The sequence below is a fragment of the Anabrus simplex genome, chromosome 6 (genome assembly GCF_040414725.1).
Source record: "Anabrus simplex isolate iqAnaSimp1 chromosome 6, ASM4041472v1, whole genome shotgun sequence".
Lineage (NCBI taxonomy): Eukaryota > Metazoa > Arthropoda > Insecta > Orthoptera > Tettigoniidae > Anabrus > Anabrus simplex.
The window spans coordinates 243,691,588-243,710,600 of NC_090270.1; positions in this window are offsets into that span (position 1 = coordinate 243,691,588).

Below are 19,013 nucleotides of genomic sequence, written 5' to 3' on the forward strand. Positions count from 1 at the left end.
GCACGCAAACACTGCTTGATCCAGTTTTATGTCCACCTCTTTTGTGGATTCTTCCATAGTGTGTAAATGCTGTAATTTATAGAGGTGAAAACGTGCTAATTTTGGTATTCTGCGAACAAATTATTAAAATAGTTTTACGTTGTGTGTGTGTATTTCATTCACTTATCTCTCTTCCCACTTTTTTACGATTGAAAGTGCGTGGTGGCACGTCACTTGCAATTGGAAAGTTTTCGTGATGCTGATCAAACTTTGCTTAGCTGCGAAGCTTTGAATAAAGACTTCCCAACAAGTTTTTTTATCCGATAAACCCTTCTCGCAGAATCCGCCCCTCAGGTCTCTCTCCTGGTACCTTCGCTTCAACCACCTTCTTCCCATTCGTTTCCGTAATCCTTGAAATATGTACAAAATATTTCAAGAATGCTCGGTTGATCTTGTCAATGAGCCGCTCCTTGACTCCGATCTCCTCGAGAACTGAAGCGCTGTCAATGACACACGTAACGCTCGGCGATACACCCACATTTCCAGTCCTTCTATCTCCTGTCTTCACTTACTTTCACATAAAACATCAAAAATACACCTTAACTTCTAAAGATGACATTTTAATTATTAACTGAAATTTTGGTTATCCGAAATGACAACTGCACCACTCCCCCTTCCTTATTCCGATTAAATGAAGTCCTACTGTATCATGTTTTCTGGGCCCTCAACGGTCGAAGTACCTTCAAAGAAATACAGAATATTGCAAGTCATAGAATGAGCCTTCCGGTGTTTAGCTTCGTCTTTTCTTGGGAAACCTCCTGAGTATAATGTACTTATAAAAGGCAATCCTTCCTTTCCAAATAACTCTAGCTATTTTTCTATGCGTGTTTACAGTGCATGGTGGGGGACCCTCTGTGTCTTCTGTTGCCTTTGACCACGCCCTAAAAATTTCCCTACCTTTCTCTCTTCGACTTCAAGTTTCTCCATCACACTTCTCCGATTCATTGTGAGAATCTTTTCCGCGTATGAGGCCTGTGGTTAAATAACGATGCAGCAGTCTTATTATTATTATTAATATTACTACTTCTAACAGGCCTACTTGGGACAATTGGTGGGCTTCGAACTTTGCCGGGTACTGTTGCATTTATTCCCGTTATAGCGCCTTTCTTTCGAACAGGCGTTGCAGTTTTTCTTCAACAGTTCTTTTTTTTAAGCGGGAAACCACGGATTTCCTTCAGGATCTTTCTCAGAGTCTGTCTGTTTTATAAGTCTTTCAGCCCCAGTACGTTTATCACCCATCGGCCTCATTCGTTGTGTTGAAATGTGAACAGGCATCTGGCCGGCCAGTTGGGAGATGATAATGCCACATGAGCTACCTTCCTCTTACTGGTAGTCAGAGAGACCTTCTATCTGGGAGTAAATCTCCAAATTGTAATGTATTCCATAATTCCCAGTCTTCCAGTACCGAATCTAGGAACTTTCTTCCCCCTGTGACTTCCAGTTTTACAATCAAGCCTTTTCTGTTTAGTGTACAGAGTTTCCGGGCGGATGACGTTTGTGTTGTGTTGTGTTTTAGATTCAGGTTTCGGATTTCATTTTATTTAGTAACAACAGTAGCAGTAGTATTATCAGTACAGAAGCACATTACAACTGAGACATACCGTGGTGGTAATGTTTTCTTATATTATTAATCCCTTCACGACTACATTCAGAACAGGTTGTAAGTAAAGAGGAAGAAATGTTCAAGAATTATGTGATTAAGCTATTTTTAAATAACAAATTCATGAAATATTATTAAATTATTTACATCTTGCTGAATAATCTCATTAACACGCTCCAAAACACGTGCAAATAAATCCTGTGTCTGAAGTCCCTTCTTGAAAGGAGTTGTATGATACAATACAATTATTTTCGGAAGAACATTTTAATTTACGCCGAATATGATGGTACTTTTTCAGATCTGATTTTACTCATATGCTAAACATTCCGTACAAGATTTCACACTTAAAGGACTTACGTAGTTTGTGCACTTGAGAATGGTTTTGGATGTATCATTTCCATAGCCGAAAGCAGCAAGCGAGAGTTATCGCAGGATTCCACTTCTCATTTCACAGTAGGCTTGTGCTTTCGTTTATTGAGTTATATTATATGGTAATACAGGAGTAGAGAGGAAGTATTTCTATCACTGTGGTGGAGATACGTAGGCATGGGGTTTCCGTGCCCTTATCCTAGTCTAATTTAGTTAAAAGCCGGGAACACGGTTCTATAGCATTTTCTCTTCAAACTAAGGTAAATAGCACGCTGTAGGCGCCAATACTGCTTACTGTAGACCAGCTTGTTCAGTAAGTAAATCTCATTTGCTCTTGGATGTGGAAAGCGAGGCTTGTTTATATTAGGTCTGGCGTTCAGAACAGAGGGCAATACACACTGAATGTTATTCTACCACCCCCACCCACATAGGGACTATTTACTGGCTTAAGAAATGTGATCCTTTATATTTCACTACTCTCTCAAATAGCTTACTGACCTCAAAATAATGGATCATGTTTCAGTTGCATCAACAGTCTGGTTCATCTTCCACCAGAATATTACATAAAGTACTTACTGCCTTTTACGTAGTTATAGTTGTCTGAACGATTCGTGATACTGTTAGTTTGAATTCGGGAGGTGTGAGTTCACTAATCCCACTCTCGGCAGACCTGAGGATTTTTATCCGTGCTCTCTCATTTTCATATCAGGAAAATGTTCTTATTTTACCTCACTTTTGGGGAGTCATTACCGAAATTTTGAACTACAATCTACCAGTCATCAAAACTAAATTTAAAACACAAACATATATTAACCTGCCGTCAGGCACACGACTGTTGGTCACATTGTTGGGCGCACAGGATCTTTTTGACCGGGTTGTCTATAACTTTATTAAACAATAATATGGTTTAGCCGTAATGTTTTGCTTTGGAATTTTGTAGACTGATTATGATTTTTCTAAAACATTTGTGTGACTAAACCACATACAATTAAAAATATACAATTATTGCATACCTTTTCTATAGTTTAAAGACATATTTCGATAAAATTATTTATTATGTAATATTATTTCTCTAGTTTTTAATAAAATTGGTAACAAGCGCTATAAAAGAATATATTAAACAGGAAATGTATTGAATGCAAATCTTAATTTGTGCAAAATTTATGGGTGGAAACATTTAGGAAGCCTTCATGTCCAGTACTTCACATTCCAATCATGCTAGTCCTCGTCACTCATGGCGATCTCTTGTTTTTCAACACACGTGGCACAAGCAGGTGTATACAGACAAAGGCCTCACAAATTGCACACTGTCTTGCGATACTTCCTCCATTCCAGAAAGCACAGCGGCCCGATCCGCTTCCTGCTATGTTCATTGGTCTTGTTCCTCGTTGTTTTTCTGGAGTAGTGTTACCTCTTGCTTCAAGAAATTGCTTGACCCACAATTTTATATCTTGAGGCAGGGAAATGACTAACCATCGCCCTTTCATGAAATGCTGCCAGTTCTTTCAGGCACTGACGTCCCTTGATGGGACTTTGAGTGACAGATTTTTACAGCGTACAGCTATTGGCCTCGTTAGTCTACAGCAGAGGCTTATTCTTGAACCCGAGTAAGTGTCCTTTATTTCATCGACCATGTATACTCATCCCTTTGTCAGGTTATAAAAAGGTCATTATTCCTTTGGTGCGTAAGACACCGTTGTGCAAACTTCGCGAAATCCAAATATGCTACTGCTTGCAGGTCGGTCTTCTGCCTTCACAAACAATGCAAGTAACTCCCTTTTGTTTTTCTTTATTTTGTCGACGACTGTCAGCCGATGTCTCTCTCTCGGAGATGGTCGGCTAAAGGAACCGACATAAACCAATTGTCGACTATCACATTTCTACCCGTTCTAGTCACAGGTCGGATCATTCTTTCAAAAGTGTATCTTGGTATATTGATCTTCCGGTACGGTCCTTCTGGCTGCTGCCCAGCATATATTTTAAGGTTTACAGTATAAAAGGTGCGTACGTAACATAGTGCAAATATCTTTATGCCGTCCTTTGCCGGCTTGTTGTGCTTGAACTGCCTGAAAGGACAGCGCCCCCTAAACGAGTCAAGCATTTCATCAACAGTGAGGTAGTCACTTGGTGAATAGGCACTTCTTTCAACAAACGGATATAATATTTCACAGATTTTTACCAGTTAGTCCACAACTAAACTCCCTTCACGTTCATCCAGGTCATCGAAACGGAGGGCTCGCAACAAGAATCTAAACCGCTTTTTATTCATGACACGTCGAAACAGATCAATGCCGGAACCATCTTTTGTCCATAAATCAGGCAATATTTGGTGAGAAGCTTTCAAAACACCAGTAAGATACAGCAATCCTGGTAGTGCTTTCAATTCAGCTAGATTGGTTGGTAGCGCATCACGTTCTCGAATAATATGGTCTCCTTAACTTTCAATACATTTGTTGGTACATCGTACGGCTTTCTCCAACTTACAGACAGGGAAAAATATTTTCCACGCTTCCAAAGGGAAGAAACGTGGCCAGCTTTCCTTTAGCCCCTAGCAACTGCATAAGAACATTGTGTGTGCCCTTGCACGGCCACAACTGGGTGCCTTAACGTGAACCTGCCACTCAGCTACACCATCCGTACCGAAATAAGTAGAACCAACTGGTGTAACCACCTAATCTTCATCCTGTGTATCAGCAGACACTTCAGAAACAGTGTTGTGATCACTTACTGCAACATTGTCCACATCACCTTCCTCATCACTAATAGCTTCATCTTCATCACATTCAAATAATTGTCTATGTACAGAGTCTTGCTTTAGTTTCATTTCTCTCGCTTTTCTCCTTTTCGACACTCAGCAAAAGGCTCCTAATTCGTTCTTCTCCTGCTTCATCCATTATATCACTCGACAAAATAATTAACGACGTCAGATGCACACGGTTAAAATGACCGTGAGTTGAAACACATGTTCAACTTGATTCTTTATCCACGACTGGGGGAGTTGATCAGCCAGTAGGGGAAGCCATGGGGGAAGGAAGAGCGGGAAAATTTCCCGGTCAAAATGGCACATTATAATCACGCCATTCTGTCTAAAAGACCGTGGTGCGGCAAATAGCGTGTTAATAAGATATAGCCCCACACAAAATTTGGAGTAGATTAGTTAATTATTTGTAAAGTCAATGACAATTTTAAAATGTTGAATGGAAAATACATTGTTTGAGCTATAATTTGGCATAGTTTTCAAAAACTCCCATACGTTTCAGAACAACTCCAGATTTTTCACCCAGGTATAAGCTATTGGAGATATAATTGTTTTCAAATTTTAATTATTCATTCAATAGGCAAACATTTAATATCGTGCTATTTTAGGAGCAAACATATGAGGGTAATATTCAGCTGATAATAAAATGCAGAACTATTTTTAATTTCTATACATATTCAAACATTATCTCAAAATTTTAGGTAAATCCAATAATTACTCTGTCGCAAGGAGCAATTTATGCATGGCATTTTAAGGTATAAAAAGCAATTGAAAGTTTTAAGCTTGCTTTACAACTGCTCTGGACTGTAAATTACTCCCTCGGATGTCTTTCTCCTCTTACTCACAACGTAAGCGTACTGCAAAGGTAAGTATATATTCCAGCGGCCTAAGGAGTTCGAAGTTAATTTTGTCTGACATAGTGAAAGAAAGGGGCGTGGTCTTTCTGTACGTACTCATCCTCGACTGCATTTAATACGTTTTGAAACGATGCTCCTCATAGGTTAAATGAAAAGAATTTGAACGATTAAATGTGTTTCACAATAACAGTAAACACTTTAATATGACGCTTTAAATGCGCGCAAGCATGATGCAGTAAACAGGGCAGAAGACAGTAGCTCCCTATTTATATCCTCTACTCTGTTGAAGTTACTTCACAGCCCATTAAACTAATGAGGGAGATTTCTTCACTTAATCATAAGTAGAGCATGAGTGGCATGTTTACTTCAGAAAATTACACCTCACGCTGAAATATAAATGATTACGAAATATCTTCTGCGTGAATTCAACTGTTTAAATTCGACTGTTATTTATCATGATCTCCCTATGCGGATCAGTAGTAGAGTATCGACCACTGGGTTCTTTAATCGCCGCTTCAAACCCGACAGAGGTAGCATGATTTCTGAAGGACGACACCATTGTAACCATGGCAACCAATGTTCGTCTATGTATACTAGGTCAGTAGTGTAATCTTTTCACTGTGCGCTTTCTTCCTGTAAATAAGAGCTTGAGAACATCTCGGGTCGAGGGAGCTCCGTTCTGCTCCCCAATCCACTACAGCATAGCATATATCGTATGATGTCGGCGTATGGAAAATCAGTGTTAACGTACTTCGAGCTTATTTATTATCCGGTAGGTATATATCACTTATATTAACATGGATATGATTTCGAGTTGGGAGTCTGCCTGGAATTAGTGCCATCAGTTTCCCGACACCATTGTAACCTTGGGACCAGTGTTAGTCTATATATACTAGGTCAGTAGCGTCATTTTCCCACTGTGCGCTTCCTTCCTATAACTAAGAGCTTGAGAAAACCTCGTATCAAGGGAGCCCCTTTCTACTCCACAATCCAGAATTAACATCCATGAGAGGCCAAAAAACGAACCCAGGGCCTAGGAATTAGTGTTGGCTACTGAATGCATGATTCGAAGCAGTGTATCGATTCACTCAAGTGCCCGAGTGAATCGATTCACAGGAACGGCGAGCTCACGGCACACGATTCAGCTTACTCCCAGCGGACAGTGCTGAGTGGCGCACTCACTGGACGTTGACGGGGAGCCGAGCTTCCGCTGCAGCGAGACACTGAATCATGGCACATCGAAGGAATCGTGAACGCGCGCGGCTCAGTGGGACACATGATACACACGGCTCCTTATCGGCTCACTGGACACGCGGAGAGAGCCGAGCTTCCGCTGCAGCGAGACATACAGTGAGCCATGACACACCGAAAGAATCGTGAACGAGCCGGCTTAGTGAGACACAAGATACATACGGCTCCTTATCGGCTCACTGCAGCGAGACATACAGTGAGCCATGCTACACTGAAAGAATCGTATGCTATAATGGACTCTCGAGCTCAGCTCATTTGAAAATAATACCCATTTGCATTCATTGTCCTCTTCTTACAGGGAGGTTTAAATAACAGATGGATTTATTTGCAGTGTTAAAAAGTTAGTCACAACATAATTCTGAAGTAGCTAGTAAGTACGTAGGCTATTAGGTTATACTATTTATTAGTTTAATGAATCTTAATATAATAACTTAGTTGACATTTGACAATTAAACTCGACTCTAGCCTGCCCTATGACTATGAGTCATGCTCATGACCACTCAAAAGTGCCTGTTTTATATTGGGAAGAACGGCTCAGTATTCTCTCAGTTCATATGTCACATCGTTGCACAAGACTTCAATCATATGTGGACAGACACAATAACAGTATGTTGAATCAGAAAACCAGCGGGCTACTATACATCTCGGGTAGCCTATACAAAATATGACGATTAAAAAAATTCTCAGCTGATAGAAAAAAACATATTTTCAAAAATGACTGAGCGAGTTGTCGTGCCGTTAATATCGCGTGGCTATGCGCTTGCATTCGGGGGGTGGTGGTTTCGAATCCCACCGTCGGCAGCCGTTAAGATGGTTTTCCGTAGTTTCCCCATTTTCACACCAGGAAATGTTGGGACTGTACCTTAATTCAGGCCATGGCTGCTACCTTCATAATCCTAACCTTTCCCACCCTGCGTCGCCGGAAAGGAGTTCATAGTATGAAGACCAGATGGCAGCTGCGAGCACTGAATGCTGTTGCTGCTGTCTTACCAGCACATACTACACAGATGCGGTAGGAGCGGTGACCAATGAGCCGTGAATCGGATCACTGTATCGATTCAGTAACGTGAACGGAATCAAATGAATCGATTCAGTAAAATGAATCGAATGTCCCATCACTACTAGGAATAAAGGACAAGTGCGCTACCTCTACACCACAGTGCTAGCTAATAATAATAATAATAATAATAATAATAATAATAATAATAATAATAATAATAATAATAATAACATGGGAAATGCTTGAAATTCTATGGTAAGATCTGTAGAATAGACAATAATACATTGGCTAAAAGATATGAACCATAATGAACTCAAAGAGGGTCAAAATTAACTGGTTGGATGAAATTAAGCAAGATTTACAGGAAAAAACGCTACAGACGATACTATAAAAAGTCGTAAAGTCTTTGGAATTATGGTTGCAAATTACAGATTTGTGGAAAAAGCTAAAAAAAGTGCCACTGGAAAACAATAGAGAGAAGAACGGAAGAACACTACAGCGAATTCATGAAGAGATTTTGATTTTGGGAGGAAGAGCGTAAGAAGAAGAAGAAAAAGGGGAAGCCGTCAGGTCAGGGTAAATAATTCAAACTCTTTAAATTGGGCATAAAAGAGAAAGAACAAGAATTAGACTAGTATCATATGTATGAGGTCAAAAATGTCTTTCATTTTATCACAGTACATGAGCCTTACCTTTCATTTTTCCTTCGATTCATCGCAACACTTTATCTCCTCTACCGGTGGAGTCAATGGATGCATTATCTGTATACGTTGCATGCCGTAAGAGGCTGGTAAGCGGGGAACAACCAAAGAATTTATACTCACACTCTCGTCTTCTGTCCGGCCGAGTTGCTCAGACGGTAGAGCACTATCCCCTGAGCCCAAATTGGCAGGTTCGATCCTGGCTAAATCCGGTGGTATTTGAAGGGGCTCGAGTACGTAAACTCGTGTTATTTACTGGCACGTAAAAGAACTCCTGTGAGACTAAATGCTGGCACCTCGGCGTCCCCGAAAATCATAAAAATTGATGTTCGTGGGACGTTAAACAAATAACATTATTATTATTATTATTATTATTATTATTATTATTATTATTATTATTATTATTATTATAGGCCCAAAAACGTATCCGTGATTCTATACTTTACCGTGTAGTGGGGAAAATTTAAGAGTGCGAACTCCTTTTTTCGGACCATTGTTGCGTAATTCGTCGTAAAGCGAACAGGGATGGTTTTGATCCGGATTGTCTGTAGACTAAAATATTTATACATAACAGAAGGACGTTGCAAGACAGTAAGTTTCGATTGAAATGCTTTATTGGGACTTCCAGCATTTCACATGACACAAACCTGACAAGCCTGTTCTATATTTGACATAACTACCCGGTGTCCATGACCATTAAAGCGTGGAATCTGTATGTTCTGACACCGTCATTACCCGCTTCGAGTCTCGCTGGCGGAAACATTTACTTGACCAGAATGTTGGCCGGCAAGGTAAGAGAAGTGGTTGTATACAATTTCTAATCACTAGTTTACGTGCCAAAATCATGAATTAAATTCCAAACCTCTCCTCAGTATTCCTATGCACTGAGGACATATGACGGTGTTGATTGTGAATGTTTTCAGCCGGATCGGCGACGTTAAGCAATGAGTAGATCTCTTGGTGTTATTCGGCAGGGGTAGACCATGTGCCTATTCCGCGTTTCCCTCTCTTCCTAAATCACTCACAGCCAGACGTGCATGTCACCCATGGAAGTCAAATAGAACTTAGCTGAACATGTCCGTGAACATTCCCGGCACTAAAAGCCGTACTCTGAAGAAATACATCCACTTTAGAACTGACTTGTAAGTGGGCGAAGACAGCATAATACTTTATATAGGTACTCTGCAACTACCTTCTCCTTATATGAAGAAAGTTCTGTACCGAGCTCGGTAGCTGCAGTCGCTTAAGTGCGGTCAGTATCCAGTAATCGGGAGATAGTGGGTTCGAACCCCACTATCGGCAGCCCTGAAGATGGTTTTCCGTGGTTTCCCATTTTACGTCGCACCGACACAGACAGGTTGTATGGCGACGATTGGTTAGGAAAGGCCTAGGAATGAGAAGGAAGCGTCCATAGCCTTAATTAAGGTACAGCCTAGTGTGAAAATGGGAAACCAGGGAAAACCATCTTCAGGGCTGCCGACAGTATGGTTCGAACCCACTATCTCCCGGATGCAAGCTCACAGCTGTGTGCTCCTAACCGCACGGCCAACTCGCCCGGTGTTTCCCATTTTCACATCAGGCAAATGCTGCGGCTGTACCTTAATTAAGGCCACGGCCGCTTCCTTCCCACTCCTAGGCCTTTCCTATCCCATCGTCGCCATAAGAACTGTCTGTGTCGATGCGACGTAAAGCCACTAGCAAAAGAAGTCTTTTTTTGTCTCAAACCTGGTAGACGATCTGCCTGCATAGTTCTAGCACAGTACCTCGTGACCTCCACCCCATCAGATTCATTTTAGTTGTTTTTAAGCTCTGTGAATCAGTACTAGGTAATGCACCCCCAAATTTTCAGTGACGTACGTTTGAGCAAATGAGCGGGAAATGTCTACCTCACTTTAGTAAAAATTAGTAATTAGTCTTAACATATATTACAACGATTCGGCAATACCACGTTCTAATACCAAGTTAGACGTGGGCTCGATGCCATAAAATATTTTAATTCGGGTTTTGGCCACATTGGGCTTCAACGGCGTAGTACATTACGACTGGGTCTGCCTGGTCAATCACTCATGATATGGACTTCTTCAGATCAGTTACTAATCGTGATGCCGAATTTATATTCTTAAGCAACTGTATATATAAATTTCACGGAGATATGCAGACACGAGTTAAATCGTGCAGATGCGTGGTGAATAGGAGTTGTGGAATAATCGAAACAAATTGTGATGTTACTGAAATCTTACGATATGTGGACGAACATATACATTTACCCTTAGGTGACAGAGAAATTGATGTGCATACAGTTCGTAATGCGTGAAATAATAGCATGTGGTGAATTAACATGGCCTCCCATTAAAATTGTTTGTCGATCATTATCAAATGTTACTAATACTCGCATTTCGTCTCTACGAATAGATGTATTTAAGAACTTTTTAGCAGTGCACAGAGCAAGAAAGAAGCGCATACTAATAGCTCCGCTATCATCACAATAGGCATGTCCGACTCGTTGGCTGAATGGTCAGCGTACTGGCCTTCGGTTCAGAGGGTCCCGGGTTCGATTCCCGGCCGGGTCGGGGATTTTAACCTTAATTGGTTAATTCCAATGGCCCGGGGGCTGGGTGTTTGTGCTGTCCCCAACATTCCTGCAACTCACACACCGCACATAACACTATCCTCCACCACAATAACACGCAGTTACCTACACATGGAAGATGCCGCCCGCCCTCATCGGAGGGTCTGCCTTACAAGGGCTGCACTCGGGTAGAAATTGCCACACGAAATTATTATTATACAATAGGCATTGGAGCAGTTACATAATATATCAATACAAATAAATGAATGCGAACAATTTTGCAATGTGGACTTCGATTCAGGTATCTGCCTTTTTACATGTGAAAATAATTTTCAGCTTTTATGTTCAAACAGTTCAATTGCCTTTTTCAGATGGGACGTTTTATATGTGTGCGAAACATTTAAACCAACTACACGATTCATGCGTTCTCTGGGGTAGGTTAGATTAAAATTATGTATTGTTTACCTCAGAGGAAAAGTGGTACGTGTTGTGAAACCATGAAAAAGACTAATTTGCACATTTTGAAGCGGGCGATTAAATCCGCCCATAATAATTGTAGTTCTTGAAGTAGCGCTGCGCAGAGCTATTAAAACTGCTTTCCTGACTCTACTTTACAAAGTTTTAATTATCACCTCGGACAATTTTATTTCCGAATATTGTTTAAAATAGGACTGAAAACAAGATAGATAAACAATCGGACATGGAAATAGGAAATTCGTTTCATATTCTACGTTACAGAAGCTTTTTGCATAAAACATTTCAGCGGCGGCAAAGTGATCAACATTAGTTCATTTTTAAGTTCGTACCTTCAAGAATACTTTCAATATTCTTGGGTATTCATACACAACGCCTCTCGCTCACGTTTTCATTACCATCTTCAAATGATAGTGTGGAATGTAATTAATGTGTCGAAGTTGCGTGCATCGAGGCTATTGTGGAAGTAATTTGCTGTAAGGCCACATACCTGAGCAATAGGTTGAATTTAATCCATCTAATTGAATCTAATTTTAAAGCACGTAGGAAGTGACACATATTAAAATTATCTTAGGCTTTATTAATTTTGAGACATTAACATCTCTTGAATGGTCAGGAAATTGATACAAGGAATTCATTCATTTCAGCTTTTCAGGTTATCATATATCCTGAACAGGTGTCTGATACTGAAACCGTTAGGGGAATTGAATTAGAAATCCAAGATATATTTCATAGTATCGCGTAACTGTACAGGAGATAGAACTCACGGGGTTTTTGAAGCCGCGACAGAGAGGCGCTAGTACAAGAGGCAGGACAAGGGAAACATCTGAAACCATTGGGGTGAGGCCAGAAGGAAATTCCCTAGGAGTTTGAACTGGATATTGCAGGTTTTAGAGCAGAGAGAGAGATAGGGAAAGAGAGGGGGCGGGTAGAGGGAGTAAAAAAATCTTCATATGCACGCCTCCCAGCGATGACAAATCAGGATCCCAGCATTGAAATACAGTCGAGTATTAATATTTTTTCGAGAGTTTGAAATTTAATTTGATTGTAAAAGCCCGTAATGGCAACACCTGAGTTCCTTGCGGAAGTTAATACCACGTGTGGCACTAGTAATTCAGTCTCAGTGGAACTACACATAAATGAGGGTGGAAAATATCCACAGACCGGACGCTAACCTTGTGCGCAGCCATTCCAGGACGGTGAATCCCCTTGGAGAGCAACGGACGCTATGGCTCTATTTGATTAATCAACAATCAAATCAGACTCCATCAGGTAGGCGTACTGATTGTTACTGAAGACTACCGGCTACATTTTGATTGTGTCACCTGGGTCATAGGACCTCAAGAAAAGGAGTTTCACCAATATGGATGAGGACAAATGGAACTACCCTCATTTGTTTTGGTTTAGGTTTCCTAAGCTAGTGCGCCCCAAACCAGAGGAGATTCACTATCTTATGCTGTAGTTGTTCGCATTGATGGACGATACATTTAATAGGTGTGCCACTTCTATATCATTTTGCATATGTATTGTTTTATGGCTTTATTCCCATCCACTTTTATTAACCACCAAATTATCCCCCTTAATTCCCTTTTAACTAACCTCCCAGTACTCATGCCTGCCCCGCCATTTTGGGGTAGCGTGCCTGTCTCTTACATGGAAGCTCCGGATGCGATACCTGGATGTGAGGGCTGGTTCGAGGTCCACTCAGCCTGCGTGATTACAATTGAGAAGGTACTTGAAGGTGAGATGGCGGTCCCAGTCTAGGAATAACGCCCGAGAGGATTCGCCGTGCTGACCAAACGGCACATCTTAATCTGCATACCTTAGGGTTGAGCAGCGATCGCTTGGTACTCCATGGCCTTCAGGACTGTTGCCGTCATGGTGTTTGGTTTGGTTTTCTTCAGTACTTATTGTCACATACTTTACTTTCCTTCCATTATTCCCGCGTGCGAGTGAGGCTTTGGTTCAGTTTTACGGCAGCATGACCTTCGTAATACCTACCCTATGTGAAGAATTGTATTCAGAATTGCGTGTTCCTGAATGGCTGGTAGTGGGATGCGTTCTATGGAAATAAAGAGAAGTGTACTGAGATAACCATAGACGCCTTACACAGCCCCCTACGCCCGTACGGAGAAGGCTTTGTTCTCCAGCAGCTGTTTTTCTACGGCGCTCCATGGAATCGTAAAATGAACTTGGTTTTGTATATCTATTTAAAATTTGAAGCCATGACTTCCAGAACAGCACAAGTCCACCAACCATACTTCTGAGAAAATCAATTATTTTTGTATATTTCTTTAACTGTTCAGTTAATTATAGTGATATTTTGTGTGCAGCTAACTAATATATGTATACATAACCTTGTTTCATATCAGGGAAATACAATGGATGATTTTAGTGTATAAAATTTTTAAAAACTTGTTTTTATACTGTCTTGGGAGTAAATGGATTCCAGATTGTGCAATTTCACCATAAGAGAGCCCAAAGTATGTTAGCACGAAAGAAACAGGATTTACGAAGACTTAAATGTGTTTAAAATGGTGTGAATAATACATTCGCACTTTTAATCAGAGTCGCAGACTTCACTTTCTTAATCAGAATGTGCATTTCTCATCAGGTATTCAGAGCATAAGCGATGGTGGGGATTAATGGATGCTACAAACTTCCCAATGTCCTTTGCCTTTTAGGATTTTTATTGGTATGTCATCTTCATAAGCACATTTTTGCAACCCATAATCAAGAATCTGTTTCTGTCGGAACTGAAATGTCTCGGTGACTAGACCACTTCCAGTATTGCTTAGAGTCCCACAGCTATTAGGATACTCAGTTATTTAATATGATGTCACTTTCCACTTCCAGTTTTTTCAGTTCGTTTTGGCCTACTTGGGACTACGGCGCTCATCTAAACTCTTAGCTATTAGCTTCTGGTTTTTCGTGACCCAGTATGCTTTCATTTTCTGGCTGTGTGTCTGCTTCCATCCGTCCATTCAGGTCTGTCGGTACTGAGATCGGTTCTCTATGGTCTCTAATGGGATCTGTAGTTCCTCTAAATCTGATTTTACTGAGGTGATCCACTTGGTCTTGGAAGCCTTTCCCCTACTTTTCACTGTGAGGATCCTGTTGGTGAGCCTTCAGGGTTTCAGGCGGGTCGTGTGCCTGTAGTAAATCAGTCACCTTTTCCTCATACACTAGACTATGTCTTCCTGATGTTCGTAGAGCTCGTTGTTGCGCCTGATCCTGTAGGTGCCATCCTCCTCTCTTATGTGTCCTAGTATGCTCCTCAGAATCTTCCTCTCTTTAAGTTCTGGTTTCCTGATTGGGCTCTTTCGATTCATCAAGAGGCACTCAAAGGCGTAGAGTACATAGGGTCAATCAGTCACTACTGATCTGCATTTAGGGCAGTCGCCCAGGTGGCAGATTCCCTATCTGTTGTTTCGCTAGCCTTTTCTTGAATGATTTCAAAGAAATGAGTTGCAGTGCTTCACCTTTAGGTTCTTAGAGAGGTGTTTGGAGATGTAGATGCTTTTACGAAAATGATAGACTCTCTCCAACTCGGTGCACCTGGCGTCTATGGCCAAAGTTTTGCTGTCGCTTGCAGAGATCCATTCTCCAAAATGCTTCACTGCATGAACTTTATTTATGGAGTTGTTTCCTAGTGGGATTGTAGAAGAAGATTGCTTTATATTCCACTTCCCTTTATTATTTTTCAGAGGAACAGTTTTTTTCAAACATCTGAACATCAACAACGTTTACATTTCTAGTCTTAAGCCACTGATTTGCTGTGCAGACAGTATCTTGCTTTCTTTTCTTCAGCCCTCTACTGGCAAAATCACACACGGTAGGTATGAGTGGCCTTTGGTTGGGAATACATGTCGGATGTTGAACATGTGCCGGTTTGAAACTCAACCACGTGAAATGCATCATCTCTACTGACAATCAGAAAAACTTAATTCATGGACCTGTGCTATTACGAATAACACATACTTCAAACTGATTGACATTTTTGTGTTGTTATGACTGTCATTGATTTCCCTAGCGTAGACTGAATTCAATAATACTCGAATAGTGCCAAATGGTGGACTTTTGCTCTTCTGGAAGTAATGGATTCACTTTCTGACAGTAAAAGTTTAGTAAGTATAGAATATTTCAATTAATTACGAACATCAGACAGATGATGACAGATGTATCTTACCAAGGATGTGCAGAGAACTGCATTACTAAATATTATCCATGCTTACGACATTTATCTGATATCCTAAAATCCCGAATAAGTTCAGAAAATTCTTGACAACTGGCAAAAGGCAATTAAGAGCAACCCTTCGAATCATTCTAGAAAAAAATTAGTCCATGTGTTGGAACTTCTGCACTTATAATGCCATTATTGTCAGTTCCATTATAATGGCACTCCATTCAATGAAGTTAATAGATTTGATAACAAGGCTCAATACTTCTTTTACTGTAACATCAATGGAGACATACAATATCGCATAAATACCAGCTGGCTGAAGAGGAGACAACTGACTGGTACAATATGTGATCAAAAATGTATGTCAGAGTAAACGGAATGGTTTACTAGACAGCTCTTAGAACTGCACTCATGTATGGCCCGGAATGCTGACCCGTTAGAGAACAATAGGAGGAGAAACGTTATGCCACAGAGTTGAAATTGTGAAGATTTGTTAAGGTATGCGAAGAACCGATAAGATAAACTACTGTATTACTACGTTAGATGGATCTTTAAACTAAATTATATTTATGACGTGATAAAATCTCACCTACGCATGTTTGCTCAATATATGAAAATATCTGAAGCTCATATGATACGAAGTGTCCTTGTTTTCCCCAATAAAGCCAGGAAACGTCGTAGTCCTCGATCAACAAGGACTCATCAAACATGTCTTAAATCAGAGGTGAGCCACAGCCGTATGTTCTATAAATTGACGATTCACGATATGTAATTCCAAATAGAACTGGAAAAGGTGAGGTTAAATGAGAACACAGATGGTGAAAATGACCGCTGAATCTATTCTGAGGGAAGTAGCGCATATTACTTCTTTAATATCCATCACTTCTCATAGATCATACCATGTCGACCCTTTAACAATATTTGAAGTAACAAGGGTTAATTTTATTAATTTTATGAAATACTTTCTCCCTTGCAGAGGCTACCTTGCGACAAAGTATACTTTTACATTAATTATTAGAAGAGAAATAGATATACTTGAGAAATTTAGATAGTAACCTAATTATAACAATGATTTCTTAGAATTATTAATGAACCCCTTCGGTCCCTGATGGCAATATCCCCTAACGTTGTAACTGGCAGAGAAATCTGTTTCCAAAAATTGGCGGCAAAAACCGAAATTGTTCCCCTCGCTCTAACCATCAGACCCATAATGTTGATTTCCTCTAGCCGGTATTTATCACTATAGTAATGAATTTTTGGTTGGTAAATATTTCTCTTCTGAGCGTAGGGTCGATGATGTAACCTCACCTCTTATTTTTGAAGGCGATGATGTCGATCCTTCTGTGGCTTCCGTTGTCCGCTAAGCCATGAACCTCTTCAAATACTTGAAAATCATGGTCTTTCAGCGATGTCACAATTAACGAACGGATGTTATGATGACGCGTATTCCTTAAAATTTCGCCATGAAGACAAGGTCCAAGAACATCTCAATCTTCTTGAAGCAGCACCTACAAATAGAATCGTTCTGAGATCTTCCTGGTACCGATCTAATTGCTGAAATGTTTGTTGCCATCTTAAATGCTTCACGCCATTCACTATATGACAAGCCTTGATGGCCTCCAATGCAGAAGTACGCAGGAGTATTTATTTGTTGTATAGACATTCACCTTTTACTTTCTGCTGCAAGTTACACCACTCACTGAATGCCCTTTCTCTCACTACTCCTCTAACTTTTCTGGCATCAGTTACTTCTAAGCGAAGATATAGCAAATTGTCAGATATAGGGACATGGTGGATTGTAGTGACAGAGTTACTTCATCTTTCAGATTTCTTGTAGCATGGGTGTATTCATCACCTGAGCTTATTAGTACATTACAAATGTTAATGTGCTGAAGATGGGCTTCCCAAGTGGCGCAGAAGAGTCCTATCCCCTTATATTTTTTCTCAGTGTAGACCATTCCATCAGGAATGTCTGCAGGTATTTCAAATAAATTCCTTAAGTGCACTTCTTATTAGTATGTCTGTATGAGCAAGGAACTCAATGACGTTATAATGTTATCAATAACACGAATAGATGGATACGGGACCAAAGAACTACGCACAGTATTTTATGCTCGGGTGATAACCTCACTGAGAACATATGTGGTCGTTTGGGAGTAGAGATCCAATATGTGACGCCCGGCCATGTTGTGTTGTCTGACCAGATTTAATAATGGTACTCCAAATTCCAATGTATGTAGCTGAACTCAATTCGAAGTTGCTGTTGAATCACTGTTACCTGGAGATGACGTGCTATATTAGTCCGTAGTCAAACAGTGTGGAATGCTTGCGGGTGTAACTTCTCTCTGCTGTGCATTTACAGTTCAGTGAATGTAAAACTTCTAACTCAGTCCGAGCTATCACGATAAATCAGAAGTCATCGGTAACATAGCATTTCCAGAACACCTAACTCACCATATGGTCTGACCTTAAAACAATATTGGTCAATATTTCCCCACAATAGTAGACAAGCAATATAAATAAACAAATAGGATAGTAATATGAGTAGACGAAAAACCAAACCAAAGTCATCTCCGTACAGGCCACGAAGGCCATTGGAGGGGTGGAAGGTAGGAACCCACTAACCGCAACCTCGGCACTTGGTAGGGTAGAGTGGTTAGCTATACGCCCGGCTACCTTCGACCCCAGGAATTAACCTGGTACTCATTTTTGATGTAGGATGAGTGAACCTTACCGAAATGAGCACTCCGGCAGGGGAAATCTCGTTTCTAAAATTTTGCCGACTTCCTGACGGAGACTCGAACCCATGTCCTTCCGGTTGAAACGATTACGCCTTTACCACCCCGACCGGGCTGCCCTAATATGAATAAGGATCTCTATTAAAAACTTTCCCAAACTTCCATATTGCTTTTAAGTAATGTCAAACCACGGAACATGACTTAATTATGCACCCAAAGTGTTGTCATGGCTCCGTGTGCACGAGTGTCGCAGTCTCCACATGTCACTTCCGCACGGAGTTCTAAATTCAACTGTACCGAGTTACGTTTCGTCAAACTGTAATAATAATATATCAAGTAAGTAGCCACACGGTGTGTTCGAACCCCACTGTTGGAAGCCCTAAAGATGGATTCCCATTTTTACACCAGGCAACTGCTGGGGCTATATCTTAATTAAGGCCTCTCCTACCCATCGTCACCATAAGACCTCTCTAT